At 43.6% G+C, this 14,390-nt stretch overlaps 1 pseudogene; it reads left to right on the top strand.

The window, feature by feature from the left end:
- The first annotated feature begins 476 nt into the window (after nucleotides 1-476).
- Nucleotides 477-593, top strand: LOC136650388 (5S ribosomal RNA; annotated as a pseudogene).
- Nucleotides 594-14,390: the final 13,797 nt, after the last annotated feature.

The following is a 14,390-nucleotide window of genomic DNA, read 5'->3' as shown; positions in this document are numbered from 1 at the left end:
AAGGACTGTGAAGTGTTTTGAAGGCTGGAATGAATGAAGAGGGCTTTAGAAGTTCAAAAGGTTATTACTGTGCAGAAACTCTTTGCTAAAATTGATTGCGGTTGGCATAATTCCCAGGTCTCCCAATTTATTCCCTGTATGTGAGCTCACTTTTATTTGAATTGAAAATGACAAGGTGAGGTTTTTACTCTCAGAAGTAAAATTCAGGAAAATGAATGGCATGGAATATTATAGAGGCCAGAATGTTTTAAAATGATGTTATCAATGTTATGAGTCACTGAAATGTTTGTTTCTGCTTTACTGCACTTGCAGAAGCAGGGGAAATAGCTTCCAGTTACTGGAGTGGGGCAGTAAGGGCTAAAAACCAGGCATTAACTATTCAGATGACATCTATAAAAAATGAATAATGTTTGCCAACTTCTTGTTACTGTCTGATAAAATCAATTACATGGAAATCTCACTCACAGGTTTAAGTCGGATACAACTGTTACCCTGCACATGCCTGATCTCGTCTGATCTCGGAAGCTAAGCAGGGTCAGGCCTGGTTAGTACTTGGATGGGAGACCACATGGGAATACCGGGTGCTGTAGGCTTATGCCATAGTCTTTCGAGACTGAAGGTTGTCAACCAATCATAGGTGGAACTGACAAAGGGAATATTGGAAGGCACCAATGGCAGGATTGAGAGAGGGGAGAACTCAAAGGTGCACAAGAGATCATTGATTGGAAATCCTTCCCTACAACCTTTCCTTTTTCTAATTTCCTCGTATGCACCAAATACTCTTCACATGCAACCACCATGAAAGCTAGGTACACTGGATTCAAGTATTAGGGCCAAGAAACATACACTTATCATTTCTCCATGTGCATTATGTTTACCTTTGTGCTTTTCTAATAAAACTATAATCTTTTATTAAAAGTTATCTTTTTCTCAGTTTCCTCTTTAAGCAAAAGAGAATTTCTCTGCATTATGCTGTCTTGTTATCCAGCCTACAATCCTAAGGTTCCAATAAGGGCAGTGTAATTATTTCCCTAAACAAAACAGCCCTTTTGGTAACAGGTGGGCACATAAATTCATGCTATAGACCAGGGGTGGCCTAACGTGTTTAATGTAAGACCCACATACAATAAACTTCAGATGTTTGAGAGCCACAACATTTAAGAAGCATTTAAATTCTTAAATATATTTACTCACCATGAACATTAAACTTAAGTTTTAATCCAGTAGACTCTCAGATTGTACCCAGTAAATAGTTATAAAGCTTAACAATTTATTTACTTTTGTATTAATTGTAACGCAAAAAGGATCTCAGCCAACATATGTTTTATGCCACACATTATATGTCAAGCCACACATTGTATGGCACACAAGCCACACATTATATGTCAAAGAGCAACATGTGATTCGTGAGCCACAGTTTGGCCACCCCACTATAGAGGCAAGCTTTCAAGAAGTGTCTCTTTTTTGCAAAAACACACACACAAAAAAACAACAAAAAACAAAAACAACAACCATGTTTTGGGGGGGGAAGCATATCAACAACAATAGCACTTAACATTTGTGCAGTGTTTTCTAAATGTGCAAAACATTTCACATGTACTATCTTGACTTTGCCTTTACAACAACCCTGAAAGGCAATTATTATTATTTCCATATTGAGGTTGAAGAGGGAATGGCTTGCCTAAGGTCATTTGGTCAATTTGTTGGGAAGTTCACATTTTTCTGCTGAAAATTCTGCCCCAATGTGGCAATTTTCTTTTGAGGTGTCACTCTGGGGAAAAAGTCATTTCATTTCAAGTCACTGATTTTGAGGGGGATGATATTCAGGGGGAAACCAGCAGAAGGGGAAAGCTGAACTTTTCCTTTCTCATGCACCTCCCTGGTTAGATGAAACCCCAATCAAGCTCCATCTTAACTGGACTGAGCTTCAGTTCATTGGCCCTCATCCAGTCCATTATTGATTCCAAGCACTGGTTCAGCACTTCCACTGCTTCCCTTGAATATGATGAAAAGGAGAAACAGAGCTCTGAGCATACTGATGATACCTCAACCCCAATCCCTGGACAATCTTATTCAGTGGTTTCATACTCCCTGTCCTGCTCCTGCCCCCAAAAGCCTTCCCACCACCCTACAGGGGAACTATCTGGCCGGCACCCTCTTCTGTGTCCATCTGGTGCAGAGGCTCAGCACCAACTGGCACAGGCCTCTCTGCCAGCACGGAGTGTCTCCCGCCAGTGGCAAAGTATCTTACAGCACTTTTGCGACACCCACCAACGCCCACCGTGGGCAGTGGGCACCATAGGACTGGGCTCTAAGTTGTTTTGGTAGGCAGTGGGCCCAAGAAGGTGGTGGGCAGATGTGGGGTGTCAGAAGTTAGTGTTTCAGTCAGCCTCATTTCTAGGCCTTCTCTCATAAGTACCACAGGGCCATGCAGTTGTCTCTCAGCACCATCTTTTAGACTTCACTGTCCAAGTCACTCTGGAAACATTGTGTCCAAATCACTGTGGAGCCACTGTGCTGGCGAGTGCCCTCAGTCCCCAGCACAGTCAACCTACCTTTATGATGCCATCATTGATGGCACTGAAAGCTACTAAGAGGTTCAGGAGAATGAATAGGATCACACTTCCTCTGTATCTGACTCCTGGCATATGTCATCTATTAGGGTGACCAAAGCTGTTCCATGCCAAGACCAGGTCTGAACATAGACCAAAATGAATTGCAGTACTCAGTTTCATTCAAGAGGGAGTAGATTTGCATGGAGACTAGTTGCTCAAGCTCTTTTTGCAGAGCAACTAGTCTCTGGGTGGCAGCTGTTGGGTGGCAGTAAGTCCAACAAAGTTTTTTGAAGGTAAACCAGATGACAACTCTCAGTTCACGTCTGATCCAGTGGGGCTGTTCTTATGTTCTTACGTAGCCGTTCTGAATGCAATGCAAAAAATGGTAGTTTTTTGCAGTTGGACCTCGCTGTGATGAGCAATTCACTTAAATGTGGTTGGTAACATCACTGAGTTTAAAGGCCTTAATCTGAGATCCCATCTTGTCTATAGAAGTTGAAAGCATTGCAGAGTTTTTGGCTGCAGTGAATGTTCAGGATGTGGTGATTCTTAGTAGCATACATCAGAGAAGTAATGACAAACAGGAAAACAGAACTCTTGATTTATGGCCATTTTGTACTCAAATACTCAATTGGAGAAGTCCATTCCTTGCAACTGTGATTATACATCACATATAATGATTCTCCAAACCCAAACCTTTGGCACATATTTACTAGCAAGGGGAAAAGATCAAGTGGCCCTTAGAGAACCAGAAGTGACTGTACCATAAATTAGCTGTCCCATTTCAATTTAGTTCTTCTTATTAAGATAGGATTATGACAGATCCCATCAGTTGTGTCTCTTACTCGTGCCATAACATGAGTTGTGATGACAGAAGTCTGCTTAGGAAAGGAACATATTTTGAATGGCAGTCACCTTTTTTTTTTTATATTTATAAATAGATGCAGCCTTGGGTACTTCTGGAGGTCAGCAGTTTTTTGAAGCCAAAGGTCTGCAAATCAATGCTGCAGCCTGTAATTAATCTTGGGACTGGTTCAGATGTGGATCAATGGGGTAAACCTCAGGGCAGACGGGCTCAGTAAGGTGCAAGAAGCCACTGCCTTTCTTGTGCTGAGGCTTTTAGAATGCAGAGTTTCCAAGTCTGCAGCCCTCCCTTTGACTCACGGTATTTGGGGCCCAATAGCAGATTTCAGTAGGATGGACTAGGCAATCTCCAGGGATCTCAAAAGCAAAAATGTGCAATGCTTTAACATTAAAACGGTATAAGCCCAGAGTGTCAAATGTATTTCATACAGTGGGCCAACAGCATTCATGGCATTTGCTGAGGCTGGAAGTGATGTCATTAAGCAGGAAGTGATGTCAGCAAGCAGCTGATGTCTAGAAATACACGCTTTGTTCTCACTTAGGAACTCAGTGGCTGTAAATGAAAGAGGAAATAAATATGCATATTTTCGAGATATGAAAAAGCCCAATAATTATGCGGACTGTCCTTTTAGCAGCCCTTTTTCTGCCAAAGTGTCATTTCACAGTTCAACAGCTGAGAGCAGCTGATGGTGGAGCTGGGAGAGCTACCCCCCAATTATCATGGAGGGCAAATATAAAGCTCTTGGGTGTCATATCCAACCTGCGAACCTTATGATTGGATGCCCCTGATATAAGCAATTGACAAGACAGAGGGAAGATTTTAATAAGCCCTTGCATAAGCAGAAAGTGCTCATGAAGCAGGATGAGCTCTGATTTCTACCAGGTACTTTCTTTTGGCATGTGTGTGATGGAAATTCTAGAAAGAGAGAATTTCTGCATAGTTTGAGAACAATCTGCTTGTCTAAAGATATAACGCTACCTTACACCGAGCTAGATCACTGAGGCTGCAATCCTAACCACACTTTCCTGAGAGTAAGCCCCATTGAACAAAATAGGACTTAGGAGACCTGGTTAGGACTGTGCCCTAATTCACCTAGCTCACTACTGACCATACTGGTTGCAGTGACTCTTCAGGGTTTTTTTTTTTTGACAAGAGCCATTTCCAGCTTTATCATGGATGGAACCTGGGACCTTCTGCAACATTCTGAACCGCTAAGCCGCTTCCCTTTTCAGGTTAGCAATGTCTGGTCCATTTCTTAACAGTCATTTCCTCTCCTGTGCTTGTCCCAACCCAGGTGTCCTTATTTGTGTGTGTACTGAAGGCAATGTGGCTTCAGAGATCCCACATTAGTACATCATCTATCTACAGTGATTTTCTTAAGTGTACACATTATGCTGCTTATGGCAATTACGATGTTTCATATAATTACTCTGGGTACCTGCAAAAAAATTACTAGCCTTAAAAATGATCCATGTGACAGAAAGATGGCTGCATTTCATTACTTATAATGAAAGAAGGGACTCGTTTAGAAGGTCAATGCTCTTCATGAACTTTTCCAATATTCCGTGAGCTCCCATTCGCTGCGCATGATGTATGCCTTGGAATATAGACTTGACAGTGTGACCTAGCCTCATTTTTTGTTTTTCCCTGTTTTGCTCTGGAGAGTGTGCACTGCAGTGTGAGATCTTGTTCACACTGAAGATATAGCTATTGATCCCTGGGTAAAGTACACAGCTTAGAAATAATCTTCTGATTAGCTACAATGGCCGTTCGTTTAAAAGTACTTCATATACATTTGTCCCATTAAAATATGGCTACAGAAGGGAATATGGGGCACACTTTTAAGGGCAGTAGTGGCAAGAATTGCTCTAGGAAGATCTGGATTCAAATTTCTGCTTAGCCATGAAACTCATTGGGGGGACAGTTTTGGGTGATAACTTTCTCTGTTTGACTAGTTCCACTTTTGTCCTCTTCCCCCGGGTAAGGGAAGTAGCCCTACCATGGGGTCACTCAATTCTGCGGTGGCTCTTTAGCCGCCACCGAATCAAGGAGTACTGTGTCGGCTCCTCATCTGGCGGAGCTGAACTCTACCAATACCACTCCCCTCCTGCCCCACCATGCCTTTCCCCTGCCCTCTGCCCACCCCAGTATGCCTCCCTCTGCCTCCCCCCACCTCCGCTCACCTCTCCACTGCCTGGAGGTTTGGGCAAGCACCGGATGTTGTAATGCAGGCCCAGTGCAGGTGCTGGGCCCACGCTACTGCTCGCAAACATGCCTTATAGCACATTTGTGACAGTATGTGCCGGCGGGAAGCTGGTGCACGAAGCACAGGATCGGGCCCTCAGTAATGTAACAGTGAAGTGAGACAATTCTGTTCTCACACATTTTGTAGAGAATCTCAAAAACAACTTGGGGTCAGTCCACGTAGTCCACCAACATGACGGGACTTGCAGCTTTTCCAAGTGATCTGCCTCAGTCGTGGGCATGAGAGTGCTGGGCCAGGTTTTCTGTGACATCAGTCTGGCAAGCTGGGCTCAGGCTTCACTCTTGCTGGGTTTTCGAGTTCCATGCATTTGTACAACTACACTGTGTTCCAGAGAACTGAAGCACCTGGGAGCAGGGGTTGCTATAATAATTAAATGGCTGAGGAAACTCTTGGGACTTTCAGGACGGGGGGCCAAATAAGAGTAGCACGAGGAGAGCCGAAAAACTTGGGTCTCCGGCCAATCAGGGAAGACAGGTTGCTGCCAATTACAAGTGAGGCAGTTTTCCACTGCTGGAGTGGAGAAAATGAAATGACTTGAAATGAAATCACAGCTTGTAGTAGCAGCTGTTAATCTCTAGTGGCCAACAGGCTGTAGGTTCTTTGTAGGGCTGGAGTTCCTCGGCTTCTGTATAAAACAGCAAAGCAGGATGCTCACATTGAGACCAGTGGACACATCTTTTAAGTGATTCTTTTGCCGCTTTCTCCAGCAAAACAACCCTACTGCAGGGCAAAATAGTGGCAATTAACTTCAGGCACGTGCCGTCTATAGTTAGGGTGGCAAGATGAAAAGGAGGACAGGGGTTTGGCACTTTTAGTACTTGCACAGAGGAAAGAATTAGGTCTGATGTTGCATTTCTCACTTCTGTAAGTAACGCTGCACCTGCTCAGTTCCTTCTTCTGCACAGGAGCCCTGGGCCTTTGGTCTCCTGAGGAACCAGTGGTGGAGTAGGAGGCTGCATCTGTAAGAACTAACCTAATCTGTGTTGTTCTCTGAGGGAACATGGGATAAAAAAAGTCAGTGCCAAGTACTGTGTGTGTGACAGGCTATATGATGGGTTGGTTAAAGTGTCAGATTAGGACACAAAAGATCCAGATTCAAAAATCCATTTACTTTTAAGACTCACTGGGTGACTTTTGGCCCCCAATTGCTCTCTATCTCTCAGCTGAGCCTACCTCATAGGTCTGTTGGGTAGGCAAAATGGGGATGACAACAAAATTATGCACATTGTATTGAACTTCTTGTGGGAAGCATGAGATCAACATACAGAGTGCACTTGCAGAGGTTCGTAGACCAGCAGGTACTCTTGCTCCTCATATAAAGACCAAACCCAATGTGGAGTTGATCTGTGGACAGGGGCATCAGGCTGGGTCCTAACAATCGGTGACAGCAGATGATAGGTTTATGCACTAAAACCATGAGCAGCGTGGTGTCCTCTGAGAGCTGTAAGTGCTGTCACATTCACTGATTGTGTGAATTAAGGCTTTCTTCAGCTTCTGAGTGCTGGCGTCGCATAATGGCTGAGAATGTGAGTTGGAAGTCCACTTAAAATCTTGTCTCAGCCAACCCATTAGAGTTTGTTAGTGTCTGTTTCGTGACTGTGAGCCCCTCGGGGCAGGGACTTGGATTCAGATTCTTTGTAAAGTGCACATAGATGGCATTATAAAAACAACAAGACTTTGTGTAATCTATTTGACAGTACTTGCAAAATGTATTCTGCTTTTGTTAGCCACAGGAAGAACTATATGGGGTGCTGAAGCCTTGCCTCGACTGCTGGAAAGAGAAATGTATCGAGCTGCTCACTGCAGGGATCTGGCGTCTCATTCTTTGTAAAGTGCTGTGTACATGGATGGCATTATATAAATAATAAACAGTAATATAAACCATATTCATATTAAGCCACGCCTCTGGCTTTCAAGGTTTTAGCAGGAATTTCTTGGACACTTGAAAGCATATCTAGACAATTATAAGGTCTAGAAACCTGTTTTGTTTTTTTTTTAAATGAAATTCTCAAGTTTTAACTGAAATTCTCAAGAAGCTGAATTGTAAACCAATACCATCTTGTGAAAATATGCAAATATCTGCTTCATTATTATTATTTCTTGACAGTGACATGAATAATATCTGGATCCCATGTGCTTTCTCGTTCTCTTCAACAACCCCCTGCATAAATTGACTTTTTTAACTGCTGACTCATATTAACCTCAATATGATACATTTACTGTTGTCAGTAACTGCTGAATAGAAGAGAATGGAGGGTTTCAGAGTGACAGCGTTTAAAAAAAAATCAATTTTTGTGTCAATACGACTAGCAATTGTTCATGAATCTGGGACTGATGTGTAACTAAAAAAAAAGTTAGTAATTTTGTAAATAAGAGGATATTATACCCACATGAAACAGAGCATGAACCTTTTATGAAGGTTCATTTTCGCTTGTGTCACTTCGGAGGAGAATGCATGACATCTTATTATCGAGTCAATCATGCGCGGAATAATGAAACAAAGAGGATTTTGTAGAGCACAGAAATGGTTATGATAATTTTTTTAAAGGTACATAAATATGGGTAGGAAACGAAGCTCACAAAGCAGAGAGGTACCAGTCTATCTATCCACAACGCTTGAGCAACTAAACGAGGAATAATGTGATTTTTTTACTGATGGACAAAATCAGTACTATTTTTTACTATTGTCTTTTTTACTGAAAAGACAATAACAGTCAAATCCTATGAACCCCCTCCCCACCAGTGCAGCCATGCCATGCTGCATCCTGCGGGGAGGGGAGAAGGCAGTCTTGGGGGTCTCCTCCTGACAGTCCCAAGGAAGTGAGTGCCACCTGGTATGGTGCTTACATGAAGAAGCTCAGCATTCTGGAAGTTCAGGGGTGATGTATTGGGACAATTACATTGCAGCCCCTGACCTTCCAGGCTGTCACATTGCTTTAAATATGAAAAGCCCACCTCTAGACCACCTCCATTCAGCAATCTTCATCCTCCTTTGGGCCCGGCTGTGTTCTCATTGGCAAGTATTGTTTTTACCTAGGTACATGGTCCCACTACATCTCCATCCCACCACTGATGGAGGCAGTCCAACTTGCACTCTAATCCCATTCCTGTTTATTCAAAGTGGGTGGGAAGAAGATCTGGGCAGTGAGGGAGAAACCCACAGCCACCTCTACATTTCCCCACCCCCTGGCTGATTAAGAAGCCAAATGTACCAGGACATGGAGAGGCAAGACCTCTCTACTCTCCTTTCTCTTACCTACAGCTTCAGCTGCCCTGCATGCAGCCTTCTCGATTGGCCAGGTCCTGTTTAAAATGACCCCAAGGCCCCGGGCGAGTGAGGAGGCTGCATAAAGAGAAGTCAAACCTGTAGGCAAAATAAAGAAGAGGGAGGCAACTTGACTTTGTTGAGTGTACTCTCTCCATTGCAAGAAGGCAGTTTGTGCTGGTCTTGACTCCCTCCCCTCCACCCATCCATGAATGAGCAGGTGATCATGTGTGTGCAAGATTAAAAAACAAACAAACTTGGGAGGGGGGGGAGAGTCAGCAGTGGCAGGCTGTTCATCTTGCCTGTCTTGTATGATTGGGCAGTATCGGAGCTCCAACCAAGACTGCTTTGAATCATTTCAATCATTAGTAATTTATCTGTAGGCGATTTGCTCCCTGGGTAGTTGTTTTTCTTCTTCTTTATTAACTGTTAATCTGTTTGCACTTTATGTTTTATGTTCTGTTGTATTTGAACATTACATTTTGTTGGCTGCCTCGGAGATCCATTTTGTTTTCGTAAACAAATAGTTTGGTTCTTTCGACCTTTGGTGAACATTTTGGCTTTTTTTTTTTTTAAAGGTTAAGAACATAAGAACAGCCCCACTGGAACAGGCCATAGGCCCATCTAGTCCAGCTTCCTATATCTCACAGTGGCCCCACCAAATGCCCCAGGGAGCACACCAGATAACAAGAGACCTCATCCTGGTGCCCTCCCTTGCATCTGGCATTCTGACATAACCCATTTCTAAAATCAGGAGGTTGCGCATACACATCATGGCTTGTACCCCATAATGGATTTTTCCTCCAGAAACTTGTCCAATCGCCTTTTAAAAGCATCCAGGCCAGATGCCAGCACCACATCCTGTGGCAAGGAGTTCCACAGACCAACCACACGCTGAGTAAAGAAATATTTTCTTTTGTCTGTCCTAACTCTCCCAACACTCAATTGTAGTGGATGTTCCCTGGTTCTGGTGTTATGTGAGAGTGTAAAGAGCATCTCCCTATCCCCTTTATCCTTCCCATGCATAATTTTGTATGTCTCAATCATGTCCCCCCTCAGGCGTCTCTTTTCTAGGCTGAAGAGGCCCAAACACCGCAGCCTTTCCTCATAAGGAAGATGCCCCAGCTCAGCAATCATCTTAGTTGCTTTCTTTTGCACCTTTTCCATTTCCACTATATCCTTTTTGAGATGTGGTGACCAGAACTGGACACAATACTCCAGGTGTGGCCTTACCATCGATTTGTACAACGGCAATATAATATTAGCCGTTTTGTTCTCAATACCTTTTCTAATGATTCCAAGCATAGAATTGGACTTCCTCACTGCAGCTGCACATTGGGTCGACACTTTCATCAACTTGTCCACCCCCCCCCCAAGATCTCTCTCCTGATCTGCCACAGACAGCTCAGAACCCATTAGCCTATATGTGAAGTTTTGATTTTTTGCCCCAATATGCATGACTTACATTGAAATGCACCTGCCATTTTGCTGCCCATTCTGCCAGTTTGGAGAGATCCTTCTGGAGCGCCTCACAATCACATCTGGTCTTCACCACTCGGAAAAGTTTGGTATCATCTGCAAACTTTGCCACCTCACTGCTCAACCCTGTCTCCAGGTAATTTATGAAGACATTGAAAAGCACCGGTCCCAGTACAGATTCTTGAGTCACACTGCTTTTCACCTCTCTCCGTTGTGAAAACTCCCCATTGACACCCACTCTCTGTTTCCTGATCTTCAACCAGGTCTCAATCCATGAGAGAACCTGCCCTCTAATTCCCTGACTGCAGAGTTTTTTCAGTAGCCTTTGGTGAGGGACCATGTCAAACGCCTTCTGAAAGTCCAGATATATAATGTCCACGGGTTCTCCCGCATCCACATTCCTGTTGACCTTCTCAAAGAATTCTAAAAGGTTTGTGAGGCAAGACTTACCCTTACAGAAGCCATGCTGACTCTCCCTCAGCAAGGCCTGTTCATCTATGTGTTTTCAGATTCTATCTTTGATGAGGCATTCCACCATCTTATCCGGTATAGATGTTAGGCTGACTGGCCTATAGTTTCCCGGGTCCCCCCTCTTTCCCTTTTTAAAAATAGGCGTGACATTTGCTATCCTCCAATCCTCTGGCACTGTGGCTGTTTTGAGGGATAAGTCAAGGGATCAGCAACTTAATTCTTCAATTCCTTAATAACCCTTGGGTGGATGCCATCAGGGCCCGGTGACTTATTGATCTTTAATTTATCAATGAGGTCATCCTCTCTTTTAACCTCTATCTGACTTAATTCCTTGATCAGGAGGGGCCGTCCGGGCAGTGGTATCTGCCCGAGGTCTTCTAGCTCTCATTGTCACGGAAATACTTTGGAAAAAGAAAGTGTTTGAGAGATACAGTTTTTATACAAAATTTACACCTGGATTCCCTTCAGTACTCTTGACAGAGGAATTATAAAAGCATCCTCACTACCTTGGAAGCTGCAGTCCCAGCCCTGAACTGCCCTGGCTGATGAATGGCACAGTTCTATGCAGTTCTACTCAGAAGTAAGTCCTATTGTATTCAGTAGGACTTATTCCCAATAAAGTGTGGGTAGGATAGAAGTCTAAGCCAGGGTAGGGGGAGGACCCCAGAAGGTGATATTAACTGGCCTGTCCTGTATTTTCAAGCAAGGTGGCCATCTGTTGTTCTGAGGACTGATTTAAAACACCCTTTATATATTATGTTTTGAGTGTAAAGTGAAGAACGCTTTTGATTGTAATGCTGAAAAGAATTGTGTCCCCAGTTACAGATATATGGGAAATATTGTCTTGGGCTGCAATCCTATACACACTTGCCTGAGAGTAAGTTCAAATGAATACAATGGGACTTCCTTCTGAGTGAATTCATGTACAGGATTGCACTGTTAGGCTACACAAGATTACTTCTTGGGAGTAAGCCCTATGGAACTAACTGGACTCCTATCCACGTCTATTCATAGGTGAATCCTATTGTGTTCAGTGGGGCTCACTCTCAGGTCAGTGTGACTAGGACTGTAGCCTTGCTTCTGAGTGAACATGGACAGCATTATGCTGTGCGAAGCCCTGAAGCTGATGAAAATATGCTTGAAATTGTTAATCGTTGTTGACTCTGAAAGCGAGCCATGTTGCAGGACACACATCTGATTATCACTGGGGTGACGAGATGTCTTTCCACAGCAGCCAAACACTCTTATTGTCTGCTGTTTTATGGCTGTAGGAATTTCATCTTTGTAAAATTAGTTTCTTGGCCATCTCTGCAATGTCTCAGCAGCCATCTTTCATCACCAGCACTCAGATAGCTCGGAGCCGAGAGACTCGCTTGGATAAATGGCGCTGGGTCACAAAGAGGAGTAAATCCTAACACTAAGTGGATTTCTTCCATTTTCTCTTCCGAGAAATATTTAATCTTGTCACAGTCCTGGATAATATTAAATGGCTGCCATGATGTAACATCACCATCCTTCGTGGTTCTTATATTTCACATCTTTTGAGCTGCCACATGGACAGCTTAGAGGACAAGGAGTAAGAGTGGAAAAGCACAATCTGGAGAGTCATGGGGTATGTTTACACAACCCCTCTTGTATCCACAGAATGCTTGAGAAGGAACAAGATAACACCTTCTGGCCATATCCCCCCCCCCCCGATTGCTAATGTGCCTGCCAGGCACACCCACAGCATCTATGTGTTTGGTTGTCTGTGAAAAAATGGGAGTAGACACTATGTCCAATTATTATGGTTCTTGTGGACACAGTCCAAATGTTGGAGATTGCGAGAGTGTACAGCTTAGCCCCGCCCCCATGCTGGCACTCCCCTGAAGCCCCGCCCCCACCCTCAGCATTTGTCACTGCCAAACATTCCAGCGAGGCAATCTCAGGGATCACCTTTCTCTGTGATCAGCCTCTGTCTCTGAAGACAATAGGATTAACCCTTAAGTGACCCCAGCTTGGTTTGATTTTGTTGCACTGAATTTTTCCAGAGGTCAGGAGGAGGATGATCTGCTTCTCCATTGAGCGAGTGGGAAGCGGATCATTGTGGCTTGCATCAGTGGCAGGCTAGAGGTAAGTTGCAGTAGACTTGGGGTGAAGCATACCCTGAATCTGCCCACCCTCTTGGATCACTCGCAAACCAGCACTTATGCAAATCTCTTCACCTTGCCTCATGTTTGGGCCAGCAACACATTGAATTATGGGCCCTCCCTGTACAACTATTGTGAAGGTTTGAAAGGTAGTTTCAGACCCATAATTCAGGTGTGTGTGTGTGTGTGTGTGTGTGTGTGTGTGTGTGTGTGTGTGTGTGTGTGTGTAGGAGGGTTATGTATTTATTTACGCATTCACAGAAGTGAATGTGTTAAATTCTAGTGGTACAGGATCTGTCTTGGCATGTTCCAAAAACCACTTCGGCTGATTAGATTGACCCAAGATTCTTCCCAAGCCAATACTGTTTTTAGCAACTTTATCATTCTTGAAGAAAATAAATGGATTGGACAGGGATGCAGTGGTGTGGCTTCTTCATATTTTAATGCCGTGATGAAGAATTGTTTTTCCTCAGCAAAACTAAAAGAGAAAGAAAAGAGCTATTACCTGTAGGATCACTGAGGTGAGCAGAAGAAAGCGGTAGTCTCTGGATCTGAAAGACACATTGGCTACCTAGACATTGCCTCAGGTAGGGATTATCCAACCATATCAACAATGCAAAAACTGGGAGTGTTACTCCAGAAAGTCAGAAATTAAACAGCGAGCATACAGCATTGTGATAAGCATGTATTTAGATGGTTGAGGTAGGCTGATCTACACAACCTGGATTGCTACTAAGGAATGGCATTTATGGTTTGCCAGCGATGAAACATATGAGTGATGATGGCACCAACTCAGAAACAATGCGCAGGTGTTATGCTTGAGGTGCACAGCAAGTGTGTGGTGGGAGCAGTGGAAAAGCCAAGATGGTTTAGTGGTTTGGGAGTTGGACTTACATCTAAAAAACCCAGGTTCAAATCTTCACTCATCCATGAAGCTTCCTGGGTGACCTTGTGCCATTCACACACTCTTGGCCAAACTCACAGGGTTGCTGTGAAGTCAAAAAAGATGAGAGGGACTATGTATACCACATGTACTGAGCTCCTTGGAGGAAAGTCAGTATAAAAATGTGAAAAAAATAAATAATAAACAAAGAAAATCGCACCTACAAGCCACATACCCCATGGAGTTTTCAGGGTGAAAGACTTTTCTTTGCATTTAGTACCACCCTTTGTAGACATGCTCTAAATGCATAGAAGCTGGGGGCTTTAGTGTAGAGCAGTGTTTCTCAAACTGTGAGTTGGAACCCACTAGGTGGGTCACGAGCCAATTTCAGGTGGGCCCCCATTCATTTCAATATTTTATTTTTTAAAGTGTTACATTTGATGCTACCATGGTATGTGACTGCATTTGGGAAAATGA

This window comes from Tiliqua scincoides, chromosome 4 (assembly GCF_035046505.1).
Source record: "Tiliqua scincoides isolate rTilSci1 chromosome 4, rTilSci1.hap2, whole genome shotgun sequence".
Classification (NCBI taxonomy): Eukaryota; Metazoa; Chordata; class Lepidosauria; order Squamata; family Scincidae; genus Tiliqua; species Tiliqua scincoides.
The sequence above is the reverse complement of the archived record's forward strand: the minus strand, read 5'-3'. Positions and strand labels throughout refer to the sequence as shown.